This window comes from Lycorma delicatula, chromosome 12, assembly GCF_047948215.1.
Source record: "Lycorma delicatula isolate Av1 chromosome 12, ASM4794821v1, whole genome shotgun sequence".
NCBI lineage: Eukaryota > Metazoa > Arthropoda > Insecta > Hemiptera > Fulgoridae > Lycorma > Lycorma delicatula.
This window is the reverse complement of record NC_134466.1, coordinates 16415187-16440718: the sequence shown is the minus strand read 5'-3', so window position 1 is coordinate 16440718 and position 25532 is coordinate 16415187. Positions and strand designations below refer to the sequence as shown.

Sequence of the window (25532 nt, the reverse complement as noted above, 5' to 3'; positions counted from 1 at the left end):
TTACATGAATAAGAAGACGTTTCTTTTTTTATAAAATAATGAGGAAATGATACAAGAGGCTGAACATACTGCCTGCCAAAAATCAGATGATTTTTTTTTTTATATTGTAATGAAATGTTATAATAATAAGAAAATAATAATGCTTGATTTGTAATCTCAAGTTACATAATCTAAGGTTCAAATCCTAGTAAGACAGTTACTTTTATATGTATTTGAATACTAAATCGTGGATACCGGTGTTCTTTGGTGGTTGGGTTTCAATTAACCAAACGTTTCAGGAATGGTCGATCTGAGACTATACAAGACTACACTTCATTTACATTCATACATATCAACCTCATTCATTCTCTGAAGTAATACCTTACAGTGGTTCGAGGCTAAACAGAAAAAAAGGAAGTAATAAGTTATATAATAATATAATTATAAATGAATGTATTATACTATGTAGTCAATGAATAAATAATATAATATACAATGCTGCATAGATTATGCCATATTACAGAACAATAAATAAAGTTTAAAGTGTATATCTGTTAAATAGTAATGATTAGATTGTTAAATCTATACTTAAAATTGTTTTCATATTCATTTCACATATAGTAGAATGATTACATAATTACAATGAAATTGTAAACAGTACGGTAAGAGTCTCGCACATATCATTTTTTCTGTTCAAAAAACAAAAATTTTTGTAATATAAATAAAACTGTTTTTAACAATATGATACTGATATCAAAAAAAGCTAAGACACTACATTTCTATTATCAAAATATGTTATTAATTTAGAATTTTGTTTAAAAACAAAAATACATGTTAAAGATATGTAATAGACCATAGATATACAATAATAGATAATAAACAATGTTTAAGCGTTACATACAATAAGCAAAAAATAGACAAATTTATTACAAAACTTACCAGCCTGATTTCATTATTTAATAAATGAAATCAGACCACTAAGAATTTTGTAACAAATTTTTGTATTTTTTGCTTAATATATGGAATATTTAAACATTGTTTATTATCTATTATTGTATATCTATTGTCTATTACATATCTTTAACATGTATTTTTATTTTTTTTTTAAACAAAATTCTAAATTAATAACAGATTTCGAAAATAGAAATATAGTATTACCTTTTTTGATATCAGTATAATTTATTAAAAACAGTTTTATTTATATTACAGAAATTTTTGTTTTTTGAGCGGAAGAAATTATATCTGCACGACTCTTACTGTACGGTTTACAATTTCATTATAATTTTTTTGGATATCACTGTGATTTGTTGGATTATTCTTTTATTTATTTTTTTTTAAGAATTACTGATTATCTTAAAATTTATTGCCTTTCTAGAACAAACAAATATACATTTTTTGAATTTCACAGCCAATTTTCTTTGTTGATAGTCATCATTCATTTCATACCATAATTTTTCCTTTTTTAATAAAACTAGTATAATGGACCTTCCTGAGTCAAAGATCCATGATGTAATATTGCACATTACTTTGTAAGTGTAACCCTCAATTTTTATCGTATCCGCAAACACACTTTTTAAATTATTAAATGACCTTTTTTTTATTTCTCCATCAATTAGTTCAAGTAGCTCGAATTCTAGAATAAAAATTCTATCAATCAAATTTATTTCTGTTTTAATTATTCCTTTTTTAATAAAACTAGCATAAGCAATTCTAAACTAATACTTCTACTTTTTTTTTAAATAAGTGATGGGAATCAAAAAAATTTTTCATCTTCAGTACTTTCATTAAATAAGAGCATATACTATTAAAGCAAGCTAGTATATTTTCTTTTAAATTTTATTATTTCAAGTAAATATCAAGTTTTTGTACACTATCTAGTACTATCAAGTACTGCTATCTAGCGGTGTGATTCATAAAGTTATCTTTAAAAAAAGAAAAAGTGACATATTAGAGTCCTGCGGTTTATCAAATGGAAAAAAATGTTGTCAACAAAATTAACAAATAAATTAGATTTGTAATAAAGAATATTTTCAAAAATACCTCAAACTGAATTATAATATTTTCATGCTTATTTTTTAACTTTTTTCCATTTTCATTTCGCTTTTAGGTTAGGTCATGCATAGAACTGTAAACATAATTTGACTTCGCTGTGCCGTCCAGTTCTGCAGACTCTTATCGGCGAAGTTCTAACGAACTTTGTGATATAATACAAAATAGTCGTAAGCTCACGTGTATCTTCTTAATGTATGAAATTGAATAAATAACCTCTAGTGTCGTATTACACCTAGATAATTAATTGTACGTTGAAAATAAATGGATGAATAATCTCTAGTGTCGTATTGCACCTAGATAATAAATGAATAAATAATCTCTTGTACCTATAATCATATAGATCTAGGATTTCTTTTAGTGTGTTGTTCGTGGAACTCCATTAGAGTGAAGGTGTATCGAATGGCTGATATGCAAATCATGCCACTGACAAACTACATGTAAATAACGTCATGTACTAAAATCATATACGTATAGGATTTCTTTTAGTGTGTTGTTTGTGGGGCTCCAATGGAGTTAATGTGTATTCATGGCCATCATGCAACTCATGCCACTGATTATACTGTGTAAATCATTTCTATATATACAATGTTGTGCATATGTATATATATTATATGCATGTGAGTAGTAACTGTAGTAAACTGTCTAAAAGTGTTAGACCAATATGAACATAATATTACAATTAGTTAATATGAATGTGCAGCTTAAGTTATATACAATAATACAACAGTTATGAACACAATCATATTTTTGAGAAAACAAATTAATGAAATTACAATAGCAATAGTATATAAATATCAATCAGTTAATCTTATTATGAGATACAAATTAAATGAGATTGCAATAACAACAAAGTATGCAAATAATAAACTCAATCATTAGTTTGGTGATAAACAATTTATGCACTGGTCTTCAAAACTGACCATTGAAGTATCTTAATCAACAACCCTACTAGGTTGTCAGAAGCTGAATAATGTGTTACTGGTACATCGATAACTTTGATGTATGTTGCTTCCAATGTATGGTGAAGTATTCTTGGTGATCAACATTAAATCTGTATGAATTTTTTAAGTAATTGTGAACGGCCTAAGCGATAAATTGGAATTTTTTTGGAAACTGGTAAAGATGTGAATGGACATTCAACGAAACAGTGTCCTGGTGATAGGTTTTTAATTTAAAAATTGATACAAATTATGAACGATGCTTTTGTCGCAATGGAAATTGAAACTGTTGTGAGAAAAGACTTGAGTATGTATACGTCATTATTGTTATGAACTTTTAAAGGTTGCAGTAGATGACTGAAGTCAAGACAAGATGCTAAATCCATATGAATAGTCTTAGCAGCAAGACATATAAAGAGCGAGATAAGCCTTACACAAGGTTTTAGATCTCTGCCCGTCATGATGAATCATAATTAAGCCACCGTGGTCTACTGCACAAGAAGAAAATGTTAAGGAATCACTTTAAATGGTAGTAGACCAAGTTGTTGAACCTGGGTTCTAGACCTCTGCTTACCATGAGGAGTGACAATTGGACAAATTATGGCATTATTTATAAATCATTATTGTCAGTACCTAGTAAATTTCCGGATTCACTAAAATATAAACTATTCAGTTTAATTTCACACATCAGAATCATATTACAATTTATACTGAAATATAATATTTCTAATAACATGTTATAATAGTTTTAAAACTGTTGCCATCTCTATATACTATTGAAGATTCTTTGTTCATTTTTGGCAATTTAATTGTTTATGATCAGTCATTAACTCTAATCTTAAGTCTACAATTATATGATGTCCTGTTAATAAGTTATATATAAATTTTAGAAGCACCAAAAGAACTGACAGTCAGGTAGGCAACTCTTGAGTAAACTGAACAGAAGTGTAATGTGAATACTTGAAAAAATGATTCTTCTTTTATGTTATTTATAGATGTCAATGATATTTAATGCAAAAACAACCGGTGTAAGCTTTCTTGAAAAGCCTGAATTATTACAAAACCACTTTGTCTTCTAATAAATGTTACAATTATATTAAGAAATCCTTTGATAGCATTTATTGCAATAGGTTAGCTTTCAATTGTATCATACTTGCCAACAACAGCAAATGGTGTAGCATTAAAAAACTGTTTACGTTCATCAAACTGCAACTGTACGCATTCAGTAATTAATTCTATTACATTTGATCCAAACAGTGTAAATTGATTGATATAGTTACAGTCTTTGATTTTTAAACCACTCAAAATATTGAGTTGTTTTATTACAGATTCCAGTTTGTGTATTTATCCTGCTTATGCTATTGACAAATCTATTTTGAGTATTAACATTAAAAATGTACAAATGATTAATATATAAATCCAATCTGATGTTTGTACTATATTAATTTTATAATTCAACTTATCTTTTTCATTGCTATTATCAGAGGTACCATTATATTTCTCCCACAGAGTATATAATTCATTTCACAAGTTTTTTTTTTATTTTAAATAATATTTTTTTTTTGTTAATTAAATATGATTATGTCAAATTAGGTTACCAATTCTCATCTCTTATAACTAATGATGCGTTTGGATTAAAATTTTTCCTGGTATTTAAAATAAAATAACCATTTTCTTTTAATCTAAATAACTTTGCGTATTCTACAAAAAAAAATTGATGTAAAATATTATTGCCAGTTTCAAAATCATAATTTTTATTTATTATTCTCAATTTCTTTTGAGTATTAAATTTACCTGCCTAATAAATGAACAAATGTTCTTTATAAATTTATATATATTATCTTGTATATTTTTATTGGTATTATTAACAACTGCTTTGTTTTAATTTAACAGTATATGTCTTCAAACACAATACCTGTTTCAAACTGTAAATCTTAGATTGATGTAAACATTACCTTTTCATAGCCATTTGAATAGTGAAAATAACCTGACAAAAATTTTGAAGTATTAGTATATATGTTGGACATCAGGTTTGCTTTTGTTGTGAATTCTATTGTGTACCCATATAATGAACTAAAAAATGAGTTTATTCAGAATCCAGTTAACACTCGTTTTAAAAGTATTAAGTTACCAAAACACCTGTTAACAATTCGACAAAGAAGCTTGTCTCTACTCCAAAAATATTTTAATGAATTGCCAAATAAATTTAAGGATCTTGATGTTTGTACAAAAATGTTAACGAAAATTGAAAGAGCAAATCAAAAAGATTGATACTGTGTACAGAGGACTAATGATTATCTTCTAGAAATGGATTCTATGTTTGTTTTGATCTTTTTACATCGTAAACCATTAATTTTTTTAATTTTAAAGTATAGTTTATTTATGTACTGTTTTAATGGAGTGAGGTACACTTCACAAATTGTGTAAAATATATAATTTTTTTTAATTATAGGACCAACCTAGAACGGGTATTTATGGGCCATATATGTCCTTTTTGTATATGTAAATGCTTAAAGGAATTTGGTAATAAATTTAAATATATAAATCAATGAATCAACATTAACATTTTTGCATATCTTCTCTGCAATTGATTTTTTCCTATCTTGATCAAAATGTTAAAATACTAAACTATTCTATATTTAAACCATGTTTGAAGGAAATAACATCTCTAAAGAAAACATTTTTGCAAATAATATCAGAGGACCTTGTACAGGTCCATTCTCAATACACCTGGTTTCATTTTAATGTGACTTTTCTGTTTCACACAAGAAACACTTTAATGTGATTTTAATAGGAAATATTTGTTTCTGTTTAAATATCTGACATAACAATTGTGGTGGTGTAAATTACTACTGTAGAAAGAGCAGTTAATTAAAAATATCCCTTTGATGGTACTATTTGATCCTGTATTTTTATAAACTAGTTGAAATGATGAAGTTTTACAGTATCCTTCTTCACTTATTTCACAATTAAAGTTAATGAAAGTACCTCTCTTTATAGCAATTGTTCTTTGATGATAATATTTAAAGAGATAAATTAAAATTATATAATAATATGAATTGTTGCAAACCTAATTCCAATGTTGAATAATGTCTATCTTCAATAATTCCTTTCTCTGGTATTAATCATAAATTAAAGTATTGAATTATACAACCTTCAATATACATGGTCGGAGGACCAAAAAATGTTCAAATAAAAACCGCATTGGTGTCATACCTTGGTTGGTGTATTTATTCCATCTACTAACCTTGCTGGTTCGTATTTTGTTATATAAGTACATTATTCAGTTATGTTTAAAGAATATATTTTCATAATTTATAATGATCAATATTAAAATTAGATACATTATTAATATGAAATATAAGCTGTTAACAAGGCAACTGAATTTTCACAACTTATAAACTACATGAAGAAGACAGTTTATTTATTTATAAAATAATGAGGAGGAAATGAGTCTGATAGAGATTCTCGCTGGTTGGTTTTTTTATTTATGTTTGCTCACATTCTTGCTACATATATAATATGCACTGCTCAATTTTTACAAACAAATAAGGTGCCTGCTTAAAGGTACAAGTTACCTTGTACAAACAAGCCTTGCCTGCCTTGGGTACAAAGGCACCCATTAAGGAGGGATTTCTTTAGTCTAAAAGGGGGCAAAAATTTTAAAATGAAAATTATATCTCAGAACTGACGGTATTACAGTCATGAGAATTGGTATTTACACTAATTTGAACATAAAATTTTATGTATTTCACCATTTAAAAAAAATCCAATTGTGGGCAAGGGACAGACCAAAATTTTATATGAAAATTCTAAATCTCAATATGTTATTAGAATATAATTAATCATTGCATTTAGCAAGTAATTCTGGACTACTTTTTCTGTCGTTTTATTGTTCAAATTCCATGCAAAATATTGTCACTTGACTAAGCTTGAGACCAATTTAAATGTAAATAGACAAATTTACCAATATACTCACTAAAACATCAACCGTCAAATTATATTAAAATTTTAACAAAAATCTAACGATTCTTTTGAAAAGTTTTTCTAGACACAAGCCATGGGCACAATAGCTATTTAATTATAAATTAGAATACAAAAAAGGTCAAAATAAAAAACTCATTATTTATGTAATATTTTAATTTTTAATGGTACAAAAGCAACAATAATTATTTATATATATAATATAAATATAATAATTTTGACTACAAATATAATATTTTATTTTAAAAATGGTAAATGGAAATAATAATCATAACAATAATAATAATAATAGCAATAAAAAATAATAGAACAAAAGTTTTTTTTCTATTTTTATATATATATATATTTTATACAAATTTACTTATACAATTATAATTAACTTAGCACAAAAATAATAATACATATATCAGTTTATTATAATAACAACATAAATAATTATTAAATATGTAACAGATCACACTTTGCTCAACTGATAAAATTATTTTCATATTTAGTAATAAAAATAATACATTTTCAACAAAAAATAAAATAATAAATTTTAATTTAACAAATAATTAGTATTTTTTTATCTATCTATCTATCTATATATATATGTTTTGTTTTCATTGCTTTTAAGATATACTATTTAAAAAAAAAAATTGTAATTACAATCTGAAAATGTTATAAATGTACAAAATGATTTATTATAATCCTTGTGTCATGTTTTTTGTATGAGGTTTATTTGACTTTATATACGGGATAAATTTACCCATACTGTCACATTCTATTAGTAATATATCTAAGCTATGGCCATAATTAATTTTTGGTAGATACCAAATATGTACCTGCAGTGTATTCTCTTAAAACAGATCTAACTAACAAATTTAATACATTAATTCATGAAAATTAGAGCAATTCTGAAGTAACAGAAACAGAAACCAGCTGGGAAGAGATCTTTTAGGAAGACAGATATATATCTATAGCAGATCAAGCTGCAAAATCTATCGACTTAAGATGCGAAATGCAAGAGAAGGTATGCTGAAAAATTAATTTAAATGTTAATAGAAAGTATACAAAATTTATCAGAGAAATCTCATTTACAAAAAACTGTGGCTAAATTTATTATTTAAGATTTACAGCACTGTCCAATTCCTAGGTAGATTTATATCAAATAAATTTAATTACAAAATTATACTAGTTGAATTGTATCTTTGCCTTAATGTCTTGTTGACAAAACTGATGAAAAATACCTTTTTTGGGCATTTTATAATCAAATTCAGATTTTATGATGTGTCCATACGCAAAAATATATCCCTTCAACCGCCACCTTTTATCAACAGTCTTGTCAAAATTCAGGTCTTTTATTTAACCAATGTTATTGGCTTTTTTTTCTTCATAGAGAAATAGTAATTTTAATCAGGAATGGTCCTTTCTTAAGATTAAAAATAATAATTTTTAATGGCAAAAACACATTATAGTGAAAAAAGACAATGTGAAGACATTGTTTAAAAACTGTTATTTTATTTGGCAATATAATACAGATTAATATAAATAATTATATACATTTTCTTACTTAGTTCATCAAAATTAACAAATCAGGTTTTTCAATTTTTAAACATGAACATTTCCGACTGAAATAGCTACTTGCCAGTAACAAAGCCCAGTAAAACAGTGCCTAAATTGGATAAGGATAAACTATTTGGCCATTTTTATTAGAAATAGACATATTTTTAGATTTTTTTGAAGTTTCAAAATGTGTAAGAGTTTAAAAAATAGCCAAAAATGTAAATAATGAAATGAAATTGAATAGAGAATAGTTATTTTGGCCTTCACTGTTTACCTTAATTATAAGAGAATAATTAAACTTCAAACTCGCTTTAAAAAAAGCAAAGATATAATGCGACCGATTAGTCCATTATAACTAAATGATTTAGTAGTACTTCTAACACTTACAATAAGGAGCACATTATAAAAAGCCTGACATGTTTATGCACCAGAAATTTTACTTAGCAATGATTATATGCCCGGCATATGTCAAGACAATCTAATGTGCTGCAAAACCGACATTACTTTCCATGACTGCCACAAAAATAATCAATGACCTTAATCATATTTACTAAAAAAAATTTCATTTTTAAGTTATGATTTTTTTTTATGCACATAAAAAACCTGTTTAACTGAATATGTAAGATTACATGTAATGTAACTAAAGTTTTGATAATATAGACAAATCTAGAAATATCAATAAAAGAAAAAAGACTTTTTTTTGTACATTCTTCATTTTTGTTTTAGGTTATTTCGTAAGATTACCAGATTAAAAAAAAGAAAATAAATACTATAACGTATCCATTAAATTTTAATGCTTGTCTGCCGTAGAAAAGATGATGACACTCAAGAATTGAAAGTAGAAAAGTAATCAAAAAAGAAAGTAATATTTTAGGACCTAAATGGAAAAAACCATAATATTTTCACATGAAGAAATTTACTAGAAATTTGAAAAAGAATAACACTACAAAAAAAGATTAGGCTCATGAACACAAAAAAATGGAGGAAAACAGATTAAAAAACCATAATTAAAAACTAAAAATAACTTCTTTCAAGATATCAAGATCTGAAGGAATTAAATATTAAAGAAGAAATTTTGGCTTGAAAGATGTTCAAAAATAAAATAAAAAATTTGAAAAAAAAAAGGGGAAAAAATTTCCTCTGCAAAAAATATGAAATTAGTCAAAAGAATTAAACTGTACAGGCAATAAAATGCAAACTAAATCTATTTTTAATGAGATACATAGTCAAACTGTAATTACAAGAATTATAGTTTTATATATAAAAATCACTTTTAAATTAAACTCTTGACTGTAAAAAAAGAGGGGTAAGGCTGTCAGGTAAGCAGAGTTACCCAGGTATATAAAAGAACAATATGATAATAATATAGTGAAGAAAGATATAAAAGAAAAATTACTATTTCTCAGTTCCTCTCTCACAAATAGTGTAGATACACTGTTCCTATCTACATAAATAGGAACGCTTATCTTATACATCGATAATGATGTCAATGATATACAATATAATTACTTATATATATATATATATATATATATATATCTATTATAGATTTGAAATAAATTAATTTGATTTAAATTACCTACTCATGATTCAGAGTAACAATTGTTCCAGCTTTGTTCTAGTACGCACTTAAAAAAATAAAATTATGAAAATCCAAGCGCTATAAAAAATATGTGATGGGTGAAACAAGAGAATGTTTTATTTTTAAATGCCTAGGTAAAATTAATATTTCTTTATATATTATTAAGTATTAGTACCATATTATTTCTTAATATTCTCGTTAAGTCTATTTTGAGTACACCTGGATGTATATTTGGGTCTTCTTAATTCCCATTACTTGTAATAATTAGTGGAGCTACCCTTTTACGAATGCTGTTTATATCTCAGATATAGTTAGCATATTTCATCATAACAAAGACATATAAAACATTGTTATCTCAATATTTCTCTGTTACAACTTTTCAATTTGATTCTAAAAAGTTATTTTATATTATTATTAAAAGTTATTATATATTCATATTTATTATTATTATTAGATTTATATAGTTATTATAAAAAAATATGAAAGAAAGTAACTTCAAAATTAATATAATACCAGTAATTTATGTAACTGCTTTCTTTACACGTTTGCAGACAGTGTAAACAAAGCAACTGATATCTAAGGTAGGAAATGATGCACTACATACCAACTATCCACCAAATAGGAAAGTATAACCTATAGATAATAAATTAATAATCTTTAATTATTTCTTAATTTTAATCGAATAGTAACTTTTTCTAACTCGTTTTGCTTATACAAACAAAACCTGAAAGATTCTTTTTAACAACCTATACTGATATCTATCATGACACTACAACTACAGATAGTCTGTTGTACATGTGTAGTTCTGACAACTCGTCACAATTTACTTACCGCTTGTATTGTCAAACAGTATAATGTGTTATAGCTTGCGTATATTTTTGTTGAAGTTATGGTTTTATAAGATTTTAATTAGCAGTGACGACAACCCTTTTTAATAGATAAGAGGAAAATAACTCTATGTATTATAAGCCCAGGATCAAAAGAAATGGACAAAACACATTATCGTTATCCTACATGATATTATTATTTTGTTTTATTATTATTATTACATATTTATATTATATGAAGTTGATTACTAAGAAAAATGATAATGAATGACCTGTTCCTGTTTTTAATGTTTTTAATAAGTTCTCAGTAGGAAAAGCATCTTTTTTTTAATTATCTTCTACGCGGTTCATAATTTAAAAGTTTACTTTGTCATGCTGACGACATTAAAATCATCTAGTCTAAAATCATCTAGATTTTTCTTTGTGTACTATCTTTTGGAAATAAATGAAACATACCTTCTTATAAAGTTTATAAATATTATTTTTTATTATTATTGTAATCACACCCAAATACAACACATATCACCATTTTGAATTCGTAAAATTATCCACCCATCTTCAAACTCAAAACAGGCAAGCACATACACTACAGTTTACACGCAGTTTTTAGATACACACATTCATAGATTTTACACGTGTAAAAACAATACATTCACTAAAATGAGAATAAAAACCAATAAATAAATCACGCAGAGAACACAGATGACGATGGCGATTCATGCTAAAGTGGTTAGAAGTTGTCAGTGAGTGAAGTCATGCGCAGCAGAGAACTGCTTTCAACTGTGTAAGTATATTATCTGTATAGTCATAGTATCGTGAATATCTACCCGAACATGTAAACAACTTTATAAAAATAATTGAATCAATATTACAAGCGGAAAAATATACAATTTTGATAACCAAATACGAATTGAAACTTTTAATAATAGAGATGATATATGTATTTTGTTATTATTAATATGCACTATTGTAATGAGACTGTCAAATAGATCGCAAGGTTAATATATTTCCTTTGTTTTTAGAAGTATTTTATGTTGTGCTAAATTTAAATTACGAATGATAACGAAAAAAGATTTGTTCTTTCATTACTGAAAGGACTGGAAGGATTAAACACAATTTGAAAAAAGTGAGTCCGTGTGTTAAAAAATGGGTTAAATGGACTGGAAGAAAAACCAAAATATACTTCAGTTAACAACAGTATATTAACATCTTGATATATATTGGAATGATACTTCATGATATAATTTGTAGAGTATTTTAATAATTGTAGGAAAACAATACTTGCAGATCAGTTCACAAGCAATAAATTGTTTGATTAATTTAAAAACTACGCCATTAGATTTATTTCACTTCAGTGATTAATAAAGTTAAATTTTCAATATTGGTGAAGATGAATTCTGAATTCTTTCAAATGATTTACTACATAATAACAACAACACATTTCTTCTAACAGAAAATGTGCTACTAAGGAGCATTGCTAAGTATAGATCAGAATGATGATTCTCATCTGCATCATATAAAACACGAATACATGAAAAACCATCTTCTTATTTTCTCTCACTCAAATACAAACACCAAACTTATAAGAGATGGGTCTGTTTCGATGGAAGTATGGATAATCAACCCCGGCATTAAAATGCAATCGTGAACAATCTGTATCAATAGGTGGAGATTGGACAAAGATGTGATGTTATAAAGATATGTCATGAAGTGAAAGATGGTAATAATTCTTTAAACCATGATGGTTATGAATCCTACAGCAGGCACAGCCTGTCTAATCTTACAATCTTTATAGTAGAATTATTAACTCACACAAAATGATAAGAAAGTTAGTAACTACTCTTAGTACTAATAAAAAAAATGACCTTAGTACTAAAAAAAAAAATAAGAAAAGAAAAGATTTAAAATTAAGCTTAAAAAACGTTGGAACATAAATTCTCACAAGGTAGAAAATAAAATGATTTTAATGCAGGGGATATCGTCGATCCTTCTAGCATGCATGCCACCACAATACTATCTTTTTCGAACAAGTTTTATTCTGAAATTTTATTCATTATTAAAACACGTTTTATAAAATGTATATCTCACTTTATTATTTCTTTGTTAAAAGTCTTCAATGCGATTCTAAAAAACAAAACTCTTTTCTATATTTATTATTTTTGTTTATCATATTCAATTTTATAAATTAAAAAAAAAAAAAATATTAGATTTATACAGTTATTATTAAGTAATATTTAAAAAAAATTAATATTAAGTAACTAATGTAAACTTACATATAAAAAACAAACAATGCTAGTTAAGAGACAAATCACTGCAAAATTCAATCAGTAGACATATTACTATAGAACTACTGTGCTTTATAACTTAAATATATTCTTATATTGTTCGTAACACTTAATTTATATATAATTCTATTTATCTAAGCTTATAGTATACCAAATTTGAATATTAAAGAAAAGAAAATCAAAGCTTGGGCAGTCTTTACTTAGAGAAATAATGTAAAGAAAGTTTTATTTAAAATCAATTATTTAAAAAAAATACATGTTACCAGCAAAGCCTAGAAGTATTATCATGTTGGTTTTTGGATAGATGATCTGCAGTCTAAAATATTGTTAAGATAATATTAGAAATGCTTACAGCAAAACAATAAATCTGTAACTTTTTAGAATATTTATTGTATTCAAAAAAGTATACATTTTAGATAATTTTTTCAACATTTTTTTAGATAAAATATCCTTTATATTAATAATACTGCAAAACATATAAAAAAAAGAAATAAAATTCTAAAATGTACTTGCATAAAAGAATATGATTACTGAAATCAGAATGGTGTTTATAAATATAATGATGGAAGTAATAACGATAATAAGAAACGCTGATTCTTATTTTCACTTTACAGATATTTTCATTAATTATTCATACCTATAGACATGAATCTGGACAAACAAAAGTAAATTAAAATAATTTACAATGACATAACAATAAGACATGTGATAAATATCATTTATATTTAATTAAATTTGACCATTTTAGTTAAAATGGTCAAATTCACTGCAACTTTTGGTTTTAATTATTTATGGTGGATTTTAAAGAAGTTAGTCATCCTCTTGAAATTTAAGTCCTAAACGACAGTAAAAAAAATACAGATTACTGCCGTAGATCACCCACATAAATTATATTAATTGTTTTTCTTACCTGCTTCCAATATGTCTGTCCTAAAAAATGATATGATAAATATTATAATAATTCAGGTCAGAAGGAATTGTATTTCGTTATGATATCAAGAACAGGCAGGATTAGATAAAGAATTATCAAAAGCATATCTGCTGCACAGGCGTTTTACAAAATGTTGTAGTACTAAACACGTAGAGATTTGAACCAGTCCAATTATAAGGTTGTACGACAGTATCTGCATAGACAGAGAATATTATATAAAAAATATTTAACACCGTTGATACAGGCAACCACTCATTCTTACTATATTTATTCAATCAGTTTCTTAAACGGTTTCAACTGAGGCATTAGGAGGACTATTTTTTTGACTAAAGAAAAATATCAGTCAGCTTCAAAGATGAAGCACAGAAAATGTGTAAGATTTCAGGATCTGCAAATAATCATGAAATGAAAATTAACACTAATAAAATGAAAACAGCTCTTAGGATGGAAAATAAGAACCTGCAGATAGAGGAAAATAAGTTTATTAGATATTTACGCATGACTTCACTGAAGTTAACAATTGTCACAGAACTTCTTAAGGAATGTACTGGGGCTTGAACGGATGGTAACGAGCAGGTTGAAATGAATACGGAAACAGTGGCATCAATATAAGACTGAACTGAGGCAGGCAATGGTGATTACCAATGTTTTGTAAAAAGCAGAGGGTTGGCTGCTGAGAAAGTCAAGAGAGACTTTCCTTTGGCAGGAAATATATAAACCTGTTAGAAACTGAAATGAATGCAAAAAGTATAGAAGCCATATGCTGAACCCAACTCGGTAACGATTGTTTGACAGGATATAACTCAATACAATCGGTCCGAAGCATGGTAATAAACTACACTGATTTATTTGTTGGGAGAGATCATTCTTTTTTTAGTGTACACCTATTTTACTTATTCCTAACCCTATTTTCTCTATTACTGATTTACGTAGTTGCAGATCTGACCTACTAGATTCTCCATACTAAAGATTTGCGGATCTGAAGAGGACTGATCCTTTGTAGGGGGGCTGTTTATGTACTAACTTAATAATTTTGTTTTCTGCCTGGTGGTTGTATACAACCCTAATAACTTTTAGTGTCTGTTGGGAAAAATCAAGCCTGTAATCACTATAAAAAAAAAAAGGAAGAAATTCATGATAATTTTTCTCATTTGTTAGACAATAAACACAAACTATTATTTTTTAAAATGAAAGCTTTTGAAGGGGTTAATGGTAAATAAAAAACCTCATTTGGCAAGATATGTTCATTATATTATTTTTTTTTTAGGAAATTTTTTAACACCTGGAAGATAATTTTCATGCCCAACATTATTGTTATTTCTTTTTCTTGCGCAAGATTATAATTTCATTTTTTTGTTATTGATAAGTTACAAATGGTAATTATTACTTATTAAGCTACTTTAATGGCAAAAATGATAATTTTCATGTAAATTTACATTTTAATAGTTTTATTTTACTAACTATTATTTTAATTCATTTTGTTAATTTAATGATACTACTAGGCTTGGCCAACAACAAATTTTATATATATACATAATGGACTGCTAAAATTTGAATTAACAGAACATGTAGATATATTTATAATTTGTACACATAATAACAATTATTATTAAATAATGAATATATGAGCAAAGTTTTTTTTATATACATAAGTAATTAATTAAAAATTATAAATTTTACTATAATGTTTTTGTTTATTATGCTAACTGTAATTTTTTATTATACATATTTGTTGACATTTTAAATTAACTGAATTTAAAAACTATATTAAATATTAGCCCCAAAGCTGGTACTTGCAATCTATCAATAAATTTCTTCTATTTATCTCAATCCTTTAATAAAAATGTGAATATTTGTTGAAAAGCTACAATAGTATTATCTATACATAATTTATATCTTGTTCTAGTTAAAAATTCTTAAAATATATTTTATAAAATATTTTAGGTACTTTTTGCTTGAAGTAGGATTTTGTTTTAGAGAAATATTACAAAAAATTAAATAAACAATTAATTACTTATTTAAATTTTACATTCTAAGTATACATTTTCATAAATCATTAAAAAACCTCATTAGATAATGAGATAAAATAATTATCTAGTATTACTTTGTGGAATTCTCGACATACTAATGAAAAAAAGAAAAAATGAGAAAATATTTTTGCCCAAATCTGTTCTGAACAATATGGTACGGAAAAGTTTAAAAAGGTTGGTCCGAGTCTAGAAATATCAATAAGTTGAAAAATAGTGAAAATTAAATGGATAGATATTTCCAAAATTAATTTATAATCAAGTTTATTACTTTTATTTCATCAGAACAATATTTATAATGGTAACAGCAGAGTTACATCTCTTTGGCTAGTTGCTCATCGAAGAAGCAATTTTGTTATAAAAGATAAATTAAAATTAGCTGGAGCCAATCAGCCATGCTAAAAGCCTATAAAAGCTCTGAACCAGGTCTATCCCTGCTAATATTCTGCTGCTTTTAGTGGAATTCTACTACAAGAGGAGAGGGATTCATTGTTTTACAGGTGAGCGTGCTCAATATCTGTTGCAAGCCAGGAATCCTGGTGGGTGATTAATACTCGATACCACGTATTAAATAATAATTGAGTGCTCTGCATTAATTAACAAAGCTGGAGGGGTGGAAGCCACAGTCATGTGGCTTGATACAGCTGCAGATTTACTGATCGTTTGATATACTGTACGTTCTAGTAACTTGCAAGGGCAGTGTTTTTAATGTAAGATATATTAACACTACACTCTTTAGATTGTGAGAAAAAGTTATTAACTGAACAAAGAACCTGAAGCATTGAAGATACATGAAATCTAGGGAAAAAACACTTATCTGCTTGAATAATCATTTAGTTACATTATTCAACACACAACGATTAATAAATCAAAAACTGTCTATATATAACAATTGGAAATTGAATAAGTTAGCAAACAACAAAGTGAATTATAAAAAAAAGCGTTTGATTAAAAGTAATATTTATTGAAAAAATAACCATATCTTGAATATGTGTCATATAATAATATATCACCCATATAACACACTAATATTAAAATCTGAAAATATATTAGTCGATAAAAGAAAAATGGGAAAAACATTATTACAGCAATAAGGTAGGTTATATCCTTATTCATAGACAGCAATATACGAGAGAGTTAGACTAGACTAGACTCAAAAGCTGGGTTAACTTAAAAATTATCCAAAATACTAAAAATAAGGTTACAGAGTAGTAAAATTTATTAAAAAAACAAAGATACAATACATCCCTACAGCAAAATATATTCTGAACACTGATCAAACAGTTTAATTAATATAAAATACCAGCTTGGGGGTAATAGAAATGATATATAACATACGTATAGGTTAGTTTCTGAGTAGTTGGTAGGGGCGGGGGTTACATGAGTAATGTTATTTCCTTTCCCCAGTGAACATCTAACCTATCCAACTCCTAAGAAATTTATTATATATATATATATTATAATAGTATTAATTAATCTATTATTTTTAAATAAATAATTATTATAATAATGGATGATAATGTTTTTGTTTACAAATATAAATAGAAAAGTATAAAATTCAACTAACATTTTCTCTACCTAATTATCTACTTATGATAATAATAATGTTTATTATATATATTTATATGATTTTAAATATGTTACATTAGATATAATAAATATACACAATATTTTTTATTATAATAAAATATCAATTCATACATTTAGCAACGTGCATGAATTTAAAATTATTATCATCATCATTATTCTAATCATATTATTATTTACTTATTAACTAAACGAATCCAAAAAACTTAATTAAATAATTAAAAAGGTCTTTATACAAATTGGAATTAATATTATATATATAAATATTATATCTTTATCTGCAATATTTAAGTATATTATACATAAAATACATACAGTTTCCAACATGAGTTTATTTTGCTTAATATAAAAATTCTTTATATGTACTTCATGTATTTTTGGCTTAAAAAAATTGCTTGAAATTTTGTAACATTTCAACAATTAAAGGATTAACCTTTAAGTTAAAATTATTTGTAATAAACTTTATAGTACATTGTATCCATGTCAGATTTTTATCATAATGATTTTTATTTATAAAAATATGCACTAATAAAACAACTACACTACCTTGACTGAAAAAACAAACTTCGTTTTTTTAGGCACAATATTATCTACTATTATTTATCTGGAAAAAAGTCAGTTTCAAATATGGATTTTTGGTTCACTAATAATTTAGTAGCAAGTAGTATACGTACAGTAATTTAATTAATATATGTATTATATATATTTAAGTAACAAGTATTATTAAGTAGAGTATTAATTGATACACTTTTTTTTTATTACAACCAATATGTCACTTATATTACAAAACTGGTACCAGTTATTAACTCAACTGTTCAAACAAAAGCAGGGGTTTATGTGAAATTAAGAATTCTTCAGTCACATTAACACAAAAGGCAATTTATGCAATGCCAAATTTATGCAATTAATAAATGTGTAACTATAATATATAAATAAAACTTATTTTTCTGTGTGTAATTTAAAACTATTGAATCCCTCATACAGTATGCAAATAGAAATTATAACACAATTGTAACTTTCTACACAAGATGTCCCAACACCAATGGTCAGTAGCACTTGTATTTCTGAATAATGTGATGAAGCGAATCGGCAATAGTACAACATGTAATGGAACGTTTTATACAACCATAACAAGCCAGACATGTTTTGTTCACTAGTCTACTCTGGACTAGACACAAGTGAAGAACGTTTATTTTTACACCCATTTCTTCATGCGAGAATGAAATCAAAACTTTACGATTTGATATTGTGTTGGGACCATGCAAGAGGTGGATGTACATAAAGAAGGTTTAAGTGAAAGAACAGAATTTCTCTGGCATAAAGCATTTGTTGAAGTTCGCAAGTCGGCTGCGCTAATCCTGCACGGTGGCCGACCATCAATGATGATTATTGAGGTAAACATTAATCCCGTAGCGATGATCATTTACAATAATAAGATATTTGTAATTAAAACCCTTTAATCAACATTCCAAAACCATGAATTCATTGCATTTTGAACAACTTGAGTATAATAAGTGTAATGCAGGTCCCTCGCACGGTGACAGAATACATGAATAACAGAGTGGAAATTTGCAACCTGTGACTGGAGATGCACAATGGCATTTCAGATTTTGTAAGGTCATTACATGCAATGAAATATAATGAGAATGACAGTGATTGTGAATAACTGTTGCGCACTTATAAAATAAATCTTTATTTTAGATTTATTTACTTTTTCAAATGTGCATAGCACCAAGAATTCTTTACCTAAACCACCTTGCAGCCTGCTCTATTTAGCTAATAATGAACTACAAACCTACACCATTGCCGGATCGCTAGATAGTGCTTTTGAAAATATAAGCGATACTGAAGGTTCTTTTGGGACAGCATTTGTAACTTTGTTTGTCTAAAACCAGTGTGGAATTGCAACACTTTGACAAATTTATTCTCTTTAATTGAAATCTACATAACATACACAAATATATGCACGTGCCCATTTATGCATATACATTAATATATATAATAAAATTTTTTAATTGTGTCTATATAACATTAATATTTTTTATATATATTATTAATATTTTTTAATAGTAATACAATTATAAAAAAAAATATATATATATTTTATGAAAATTCAGTACTCAATGGCAGCAACCTATAAATATTTAATTTCTAAATCTCAGATGCTTTACTTTATAGAACATACAACTAAAACATGATTAATGTGAATTCTTTCTTTAGTATTAATAGCAATTAATTATAATTAATTTACATACTATAATGATTAACAAAGGCAAGATCTATTTTACTTTATATTAAAGTATTTTTTATGATGATATTTCAATGCAAGTGGCAATTAAAACTGGCTATCTTTTCAGCACCGGATTAATCATTGTAAATATGAAAAAGATCTTAGGTAGATAATACATACTATACGATTACAATTTCCTGGAGTGCTAATGATTTATTGCCTATTTTGTAAGGCATTACTACAATAACATTTTTAAAAATAGATCATTAGAATATACACTTGTTATATGTTACCCACTTATTTTTTTCTTGTCCAAATCATTAGCAGTTTGTTTTTATTTTGTTCATATTTACATTCTCCATATTATTTTGTGTAATGTAGACATATTATGATGACTTTATTGTATTATTGGGTTCTACTGTTTGTTACGGTATACAAGAACCTTCTTGAAAAATATAACTGTTATTGGAGGTACAGATGATGTTGTAGAAGTAGAAAGTTTTTGTGTCAAACAGAAATATAAGAAATGAGGCAAGTTAATCGGCAATTGCTTTTGGGGATATTTCTGAAAACACAGAAGAATGCTTTGTGGCCGCTATTCTAGCAAGGGATGGCGGTACAAGCACAATTTATTATAAAGAGGTTTATAAAGCCAAGTATCCTACTTATTTATTTAGACGAGTGAAAAACATACAAGAGACTGGATGCTGAGAGGTACAATCAACAAAGTAAATCATTCATTGAATTTTATTGATCCTGAGTGTATTGTGTATACCTAGAACGTGGAAACATGCAAAAGCTTGATAAGGAAGCAATCTGGAAAGCTTGATATTTCTTGGATTTTTACAGTGCAAATTCATATTAACAGAAAAATAGGTGTATCAACCCATTTGGATATATCTTGCATAATATTGACAACTTTTCTGACCTCTACACAGTTCTAGCACATTGCAAGTTTGTGCATTCTTAACTATGTGGTACTATAGAAAAAAAATTAACTGAAATAATTGTGGGTGACATGCAACAAGAAAGTACAAAGATTTTTTATTTTATTTTTAATATTCTGTTAAAATACACATCATTCTCCCAGATGGTATATTTTATTACACACAGTGTCCATTAAAAAATCTATCATGTTTCCATAATCCATTTTTTTTAAACAAAAATCTAAGAGAAAATATCTAGATGAAAGCGATCATAAATTATTCACTAAACATAAACTAACACTTTGTATTTATGTGATATATAATGCAGTGATATTCAAGTTGATCAAACAACTCCATTAATTACTAAGAGCAATTATTTTTTGAAATGAAATATAAAATAGTAAATTATAAATTTCATTTAAAATATACAAAAACAATTAAGTTTATCAATTTCTAAAATGATTGATATTTACTAATGATATAATAAAAATGAGGGGAAATAAATATTATGTTTACATAAATAAAAGGCATAATAATAGGGCAGTAACCTTTTTTTAAGGTGTACACTGTTTCATACTGGAGGATGATGAATGAATTTTTTAACTTAATTATTTTCACCAATAATGTTTTTTAAACACTGAAATCTTCAATTATAAAAGATTATTAATATTATTTATAGCAGAAGTGTAAATAGAATATCATTTTAGGAATAATAATTTAAAAAAAGCACAATTTTTAATCTAAAATATTGCAGTAATATTACTATTAATATAATATCTCCATAAAATGAAAGAATAACATAAAAATAGCTAATGAAATAATAATAAACAAAAATAAAAATGTTTGTTCTAATTTTAAAAGTTAAAAAGGCACATTTGTTTTATGTACAAACTGACTGTTTAATAGCATCACCTAGAAAATCCTTTTAACATATAATAAAGACTTTTAAAAGCAAAGTATAATAAATCAGTTTCTACAAATCAATCAAATAATAAGCAAAACAGAGTATTATATTTTCTATTTAGTTAGGTAACTGCATATTTTTTTTAATTATAATTAATAAACTCAATATTCAATGTATCCGTTTTCAAAAGAGACAATGTCATGTGTACATAAATTAGAGTGAAATTTTTTCTTCAAAATTCAATTCTCTTTATAGGTTGATTATATTTAATGCCATTTTAATTCATAGGATGTTACATTTTACCACAACATGCAACTATTATGGTAAACAATAAAGAAATAAAATCATTTAATAAATACTATTACATGGTGATAACGCTTGAAACTGTACGATTGCATCTGAGAATTCCTATTAAAAATTCTAAGATTCCTCAAACTACATCACCAATCAATAAACATGTTAAAACTGACCCTCACAAACACTAAGTCAAAAGTGAAATTCAGAGGCAAACTCTCAGGACCATTTGAAATCAAAATAGGGCTGTGCCAAGGCGATGGACTCTCACCGCTACTATTCAATTGCGCCCTGGAAATTGTAATGAAGAAATGGCTCAAAAAATGCCACCAAAAATAAAAATAAAAAATCTGCCTTGGTAATGCCAATTACTTGGCACTGCTAACAAACGACATCGACAAAGCTAAAACATAGGTATTAGAACTTCAAAACATTACGAATAAAAATGGCCTCAAAATATCATTCGAAAAGACAGAAATTATGCTCCTAAAACCAATACGATTCAAAGAAGTAAACATAAATTGTAATGAAGTCAAATAGTAACCCAATTTAAATTTAAATACCTCGGAGAAATAATAAAAAAACAACCTGAACGAAAAAATGTCAATCCAAACTACCTAAAGCACAAAGATTAACCTGGTAAAACTACAGTAAAAAATGTCTATCCATAAATACAAAAATAAAACGTACAACACAGTTATACAACCAGAAACCACATACGCAGAAGAGACACTCTTCCACCTGAACAAGCAATCAAAGACTGACAGCCTCCAGGAAGTAGAAGAACGTGCATCAACAAAAAGTACCAGAAAGACGGAGAGTGGTGGATCGTTTGTACATGACTTCGGAGAAGTCATGTACAAACAGTTAGAACCCATCACGGATACCATGAGAAAGAGGAGGCTAGGATAATACTTTGGACACATCATTAGGATGAAAGATGAAACTTCTGAAACAGCTGGTACACTACAATTTTGACTTGTAAAACACCAAGAGAAGGTGCAGATGGATCAGAGAAATAAGAGAGGATCTGAAGGAAATTGGCCTTACACCAGAAGACACCACAAACAATCTAAAATTAAAAAAAAAAAAAAAAAAAAAAACACTCACAACATGAATATTTTCAACACTAGAAAGGGCATGGAGATCAGAACATATGACAAAGTACTGGGAGAACCACAAGGCTCAAACAGTCCCTTCGAAGAGACTTTGATAATGGACTGGCTAAAGTGATCCAATGTGGTCATAAAAGATGAAAAAAAAAAAAAACATACTATTATAATAAACTATGTAAAAATAGAAATAATAGTATCAAACGTGAGTCATTTGAAACATTTGGGTTTACAAAGTAAAACTATTTTTATCATTATTTCATCCAAAACTTTGCTAATCATTATAGAAATTGAAAAAAAAAAATGAATATAAGAGTAATTTAATTAATAGAACACATCTGTTGGCTCGATAATGTTAGAATGTTGGATTGAATGTTGTTTGACTGAAAACTGTTAGCTAAGATACGATAATATTTGGGATTAAAGAGGCAAGAATCAAATGATAACGAGATGGAAATACTTCTTATACTTAGGAGCTGATGTAAATACAGATAGTTTAAGTAAAACCCATATGAATGAATAAAATACCAAAAGATAATAAAAGATAAAACCCAAAAGATGTGATAAGTGAACTAAAGTGGATGAGATTTTAAAAATGAAGAGGACAAAATCATATACCTGATTAGTCACAGGCAGTAGAAGGAAGACGAAACAATTTTAAGCAAATTAACTTTTTTTGTTTGGCTAATGCTAGTCATTCTTCAGTAAACAAAAGGATCAGTTAATACCTTATAATTGTGCTCTTTTGCACCTCATGAATGCTGTGTAGGCTTTATATATCAATTTAAAACAACACTGCTGAAATCGGGCATAGAGTCTATTTATTTTATAAAATAACAATTTTTATAATTAGTAAGTCGATATAATTGCACCTTACCAAAATCGGTTACAATAGTCTAATCAACATAACACCCATTACAAATTAAAATTCAGGTGCAAGTGAAAAAAGAAAGATAAAGCATTTAAATCTAAATATTTCAGAGAAAAAATTAAAAATACAGTTCACTTTTAGTAATGGATACACCATAAAAATTCAATAATATACCTTTACGATTAAATAATGCAAATGAATTACACATGCTTTTACTGAAATGTTAAGAGTTTTTCACTTTCTAAGCTATAAATATTAATTAGTCTACTACTTACAAGTTGGTACTAAAAATATTCCACACATGCAGCAGCAATCCATTAATGTTTAAATGATTAGAGAAGCTCATTTTCATTAAAAAAAGTAATCACAGCTAAGCTCAATAAAAAGATTCTTAAAATTAATGGATACCATATCAATAACATAAATATAAAAAATTAAAGAAAAAATAGAATGATTTGTATCTTTAATCAAAATATTTTTATTTCAACTGCTCAACTAGTTTTGGGTTTAATGGTGTTGAAAATGACTTATTTCATTTCACATTATAGGTATAAATATAATAAATAAACTATATATATATATATAGAAATATTTTTTGTACTTACACTGTGTATGTGTTCGCGTGTACAAAGTACAAAAAGTTCCAGGACTGAGGCTTTAAAAACAGAACAAATCTAACTTGTATAGAGAAATGTTGTCAACAACATAACCACCAAAGCTGATTCTGTTTGGGTTAGAGGATTAATTGTATATTTGTTTTGTTGAAAATATTTTTAACCCGTTGTTGATTTTAAAACAATTTACAAACATAACATTTTGCTTTTTGATCAGAAAAAGAGCTTCAGAAACATTTAAAATGATAAAACAAGCACATTGCAATGAAGCTATGTCACGTTTGGGTGTTTAGAATAGTGATTTTCTAGTTTTTCATGAATGATGTGAAGTGGAGGCCACTAACTAGCTGTAGCAATGAAAAATCAAACACACGGGCGTAAATTATTTACATTTTCATAAAACCAAGGATTGATTTCTGCTTCATAATAGTGTGCCAGGATACACAGCTATTTTTATACAGCAGTTCTTTGGCAAACAACAGGTGACAATGCTGGACGATCCTCAACACTCACCAGATACAGCCCCTGCAGACTACTTTCTACTTTTATTTCCTAAAATAAAGATACCCATGAAGGGAGAGCGATACAAGTCAGTAGATGGCGTAGGAGAAAGTATTAAAAGCATCCTAAAGGTGATTACAAAAGATTTCTCTAGGGCTTTTGTAGACATTTAAAACCAATCTAACCTTTATAATTCATCAAAGGGAGACTATGAAAAAGCTAAAATATGAATACATTTTTTCTAATTCTTTTTATTGTTTTTATAACATCAGAATCTTAGAACCTTTTGTACAGATGTGAAAAAAAGTAACTGATTTTCTTAAATTTCAGTAATTTTAGTGAT

The 25532-nt window shown here is 26.7% G+C and overlaps 1 protein-coding gene across 1 annotated transcript in view; it reads right to left on the bottom strand.

The window, feature by feature from the left end:
* Nucleotides 1–7164: 7164 nt before the first annotated feature.
* The window catches only part of msn (serine/threonine-protein kinase msn), a 162231-nt gene continuing 143863 nt past the window's right edge, over nt 7165–25532 (bottom strand). The window contains exon 26 of the mRNA XM_075380291.1: nt 7165–7970. The gene's annotated coding sequence lies outside the window, so the exon portion shown is untranslated. The remainder of the gene's footprint in view (nt 7971–25532) is intronic.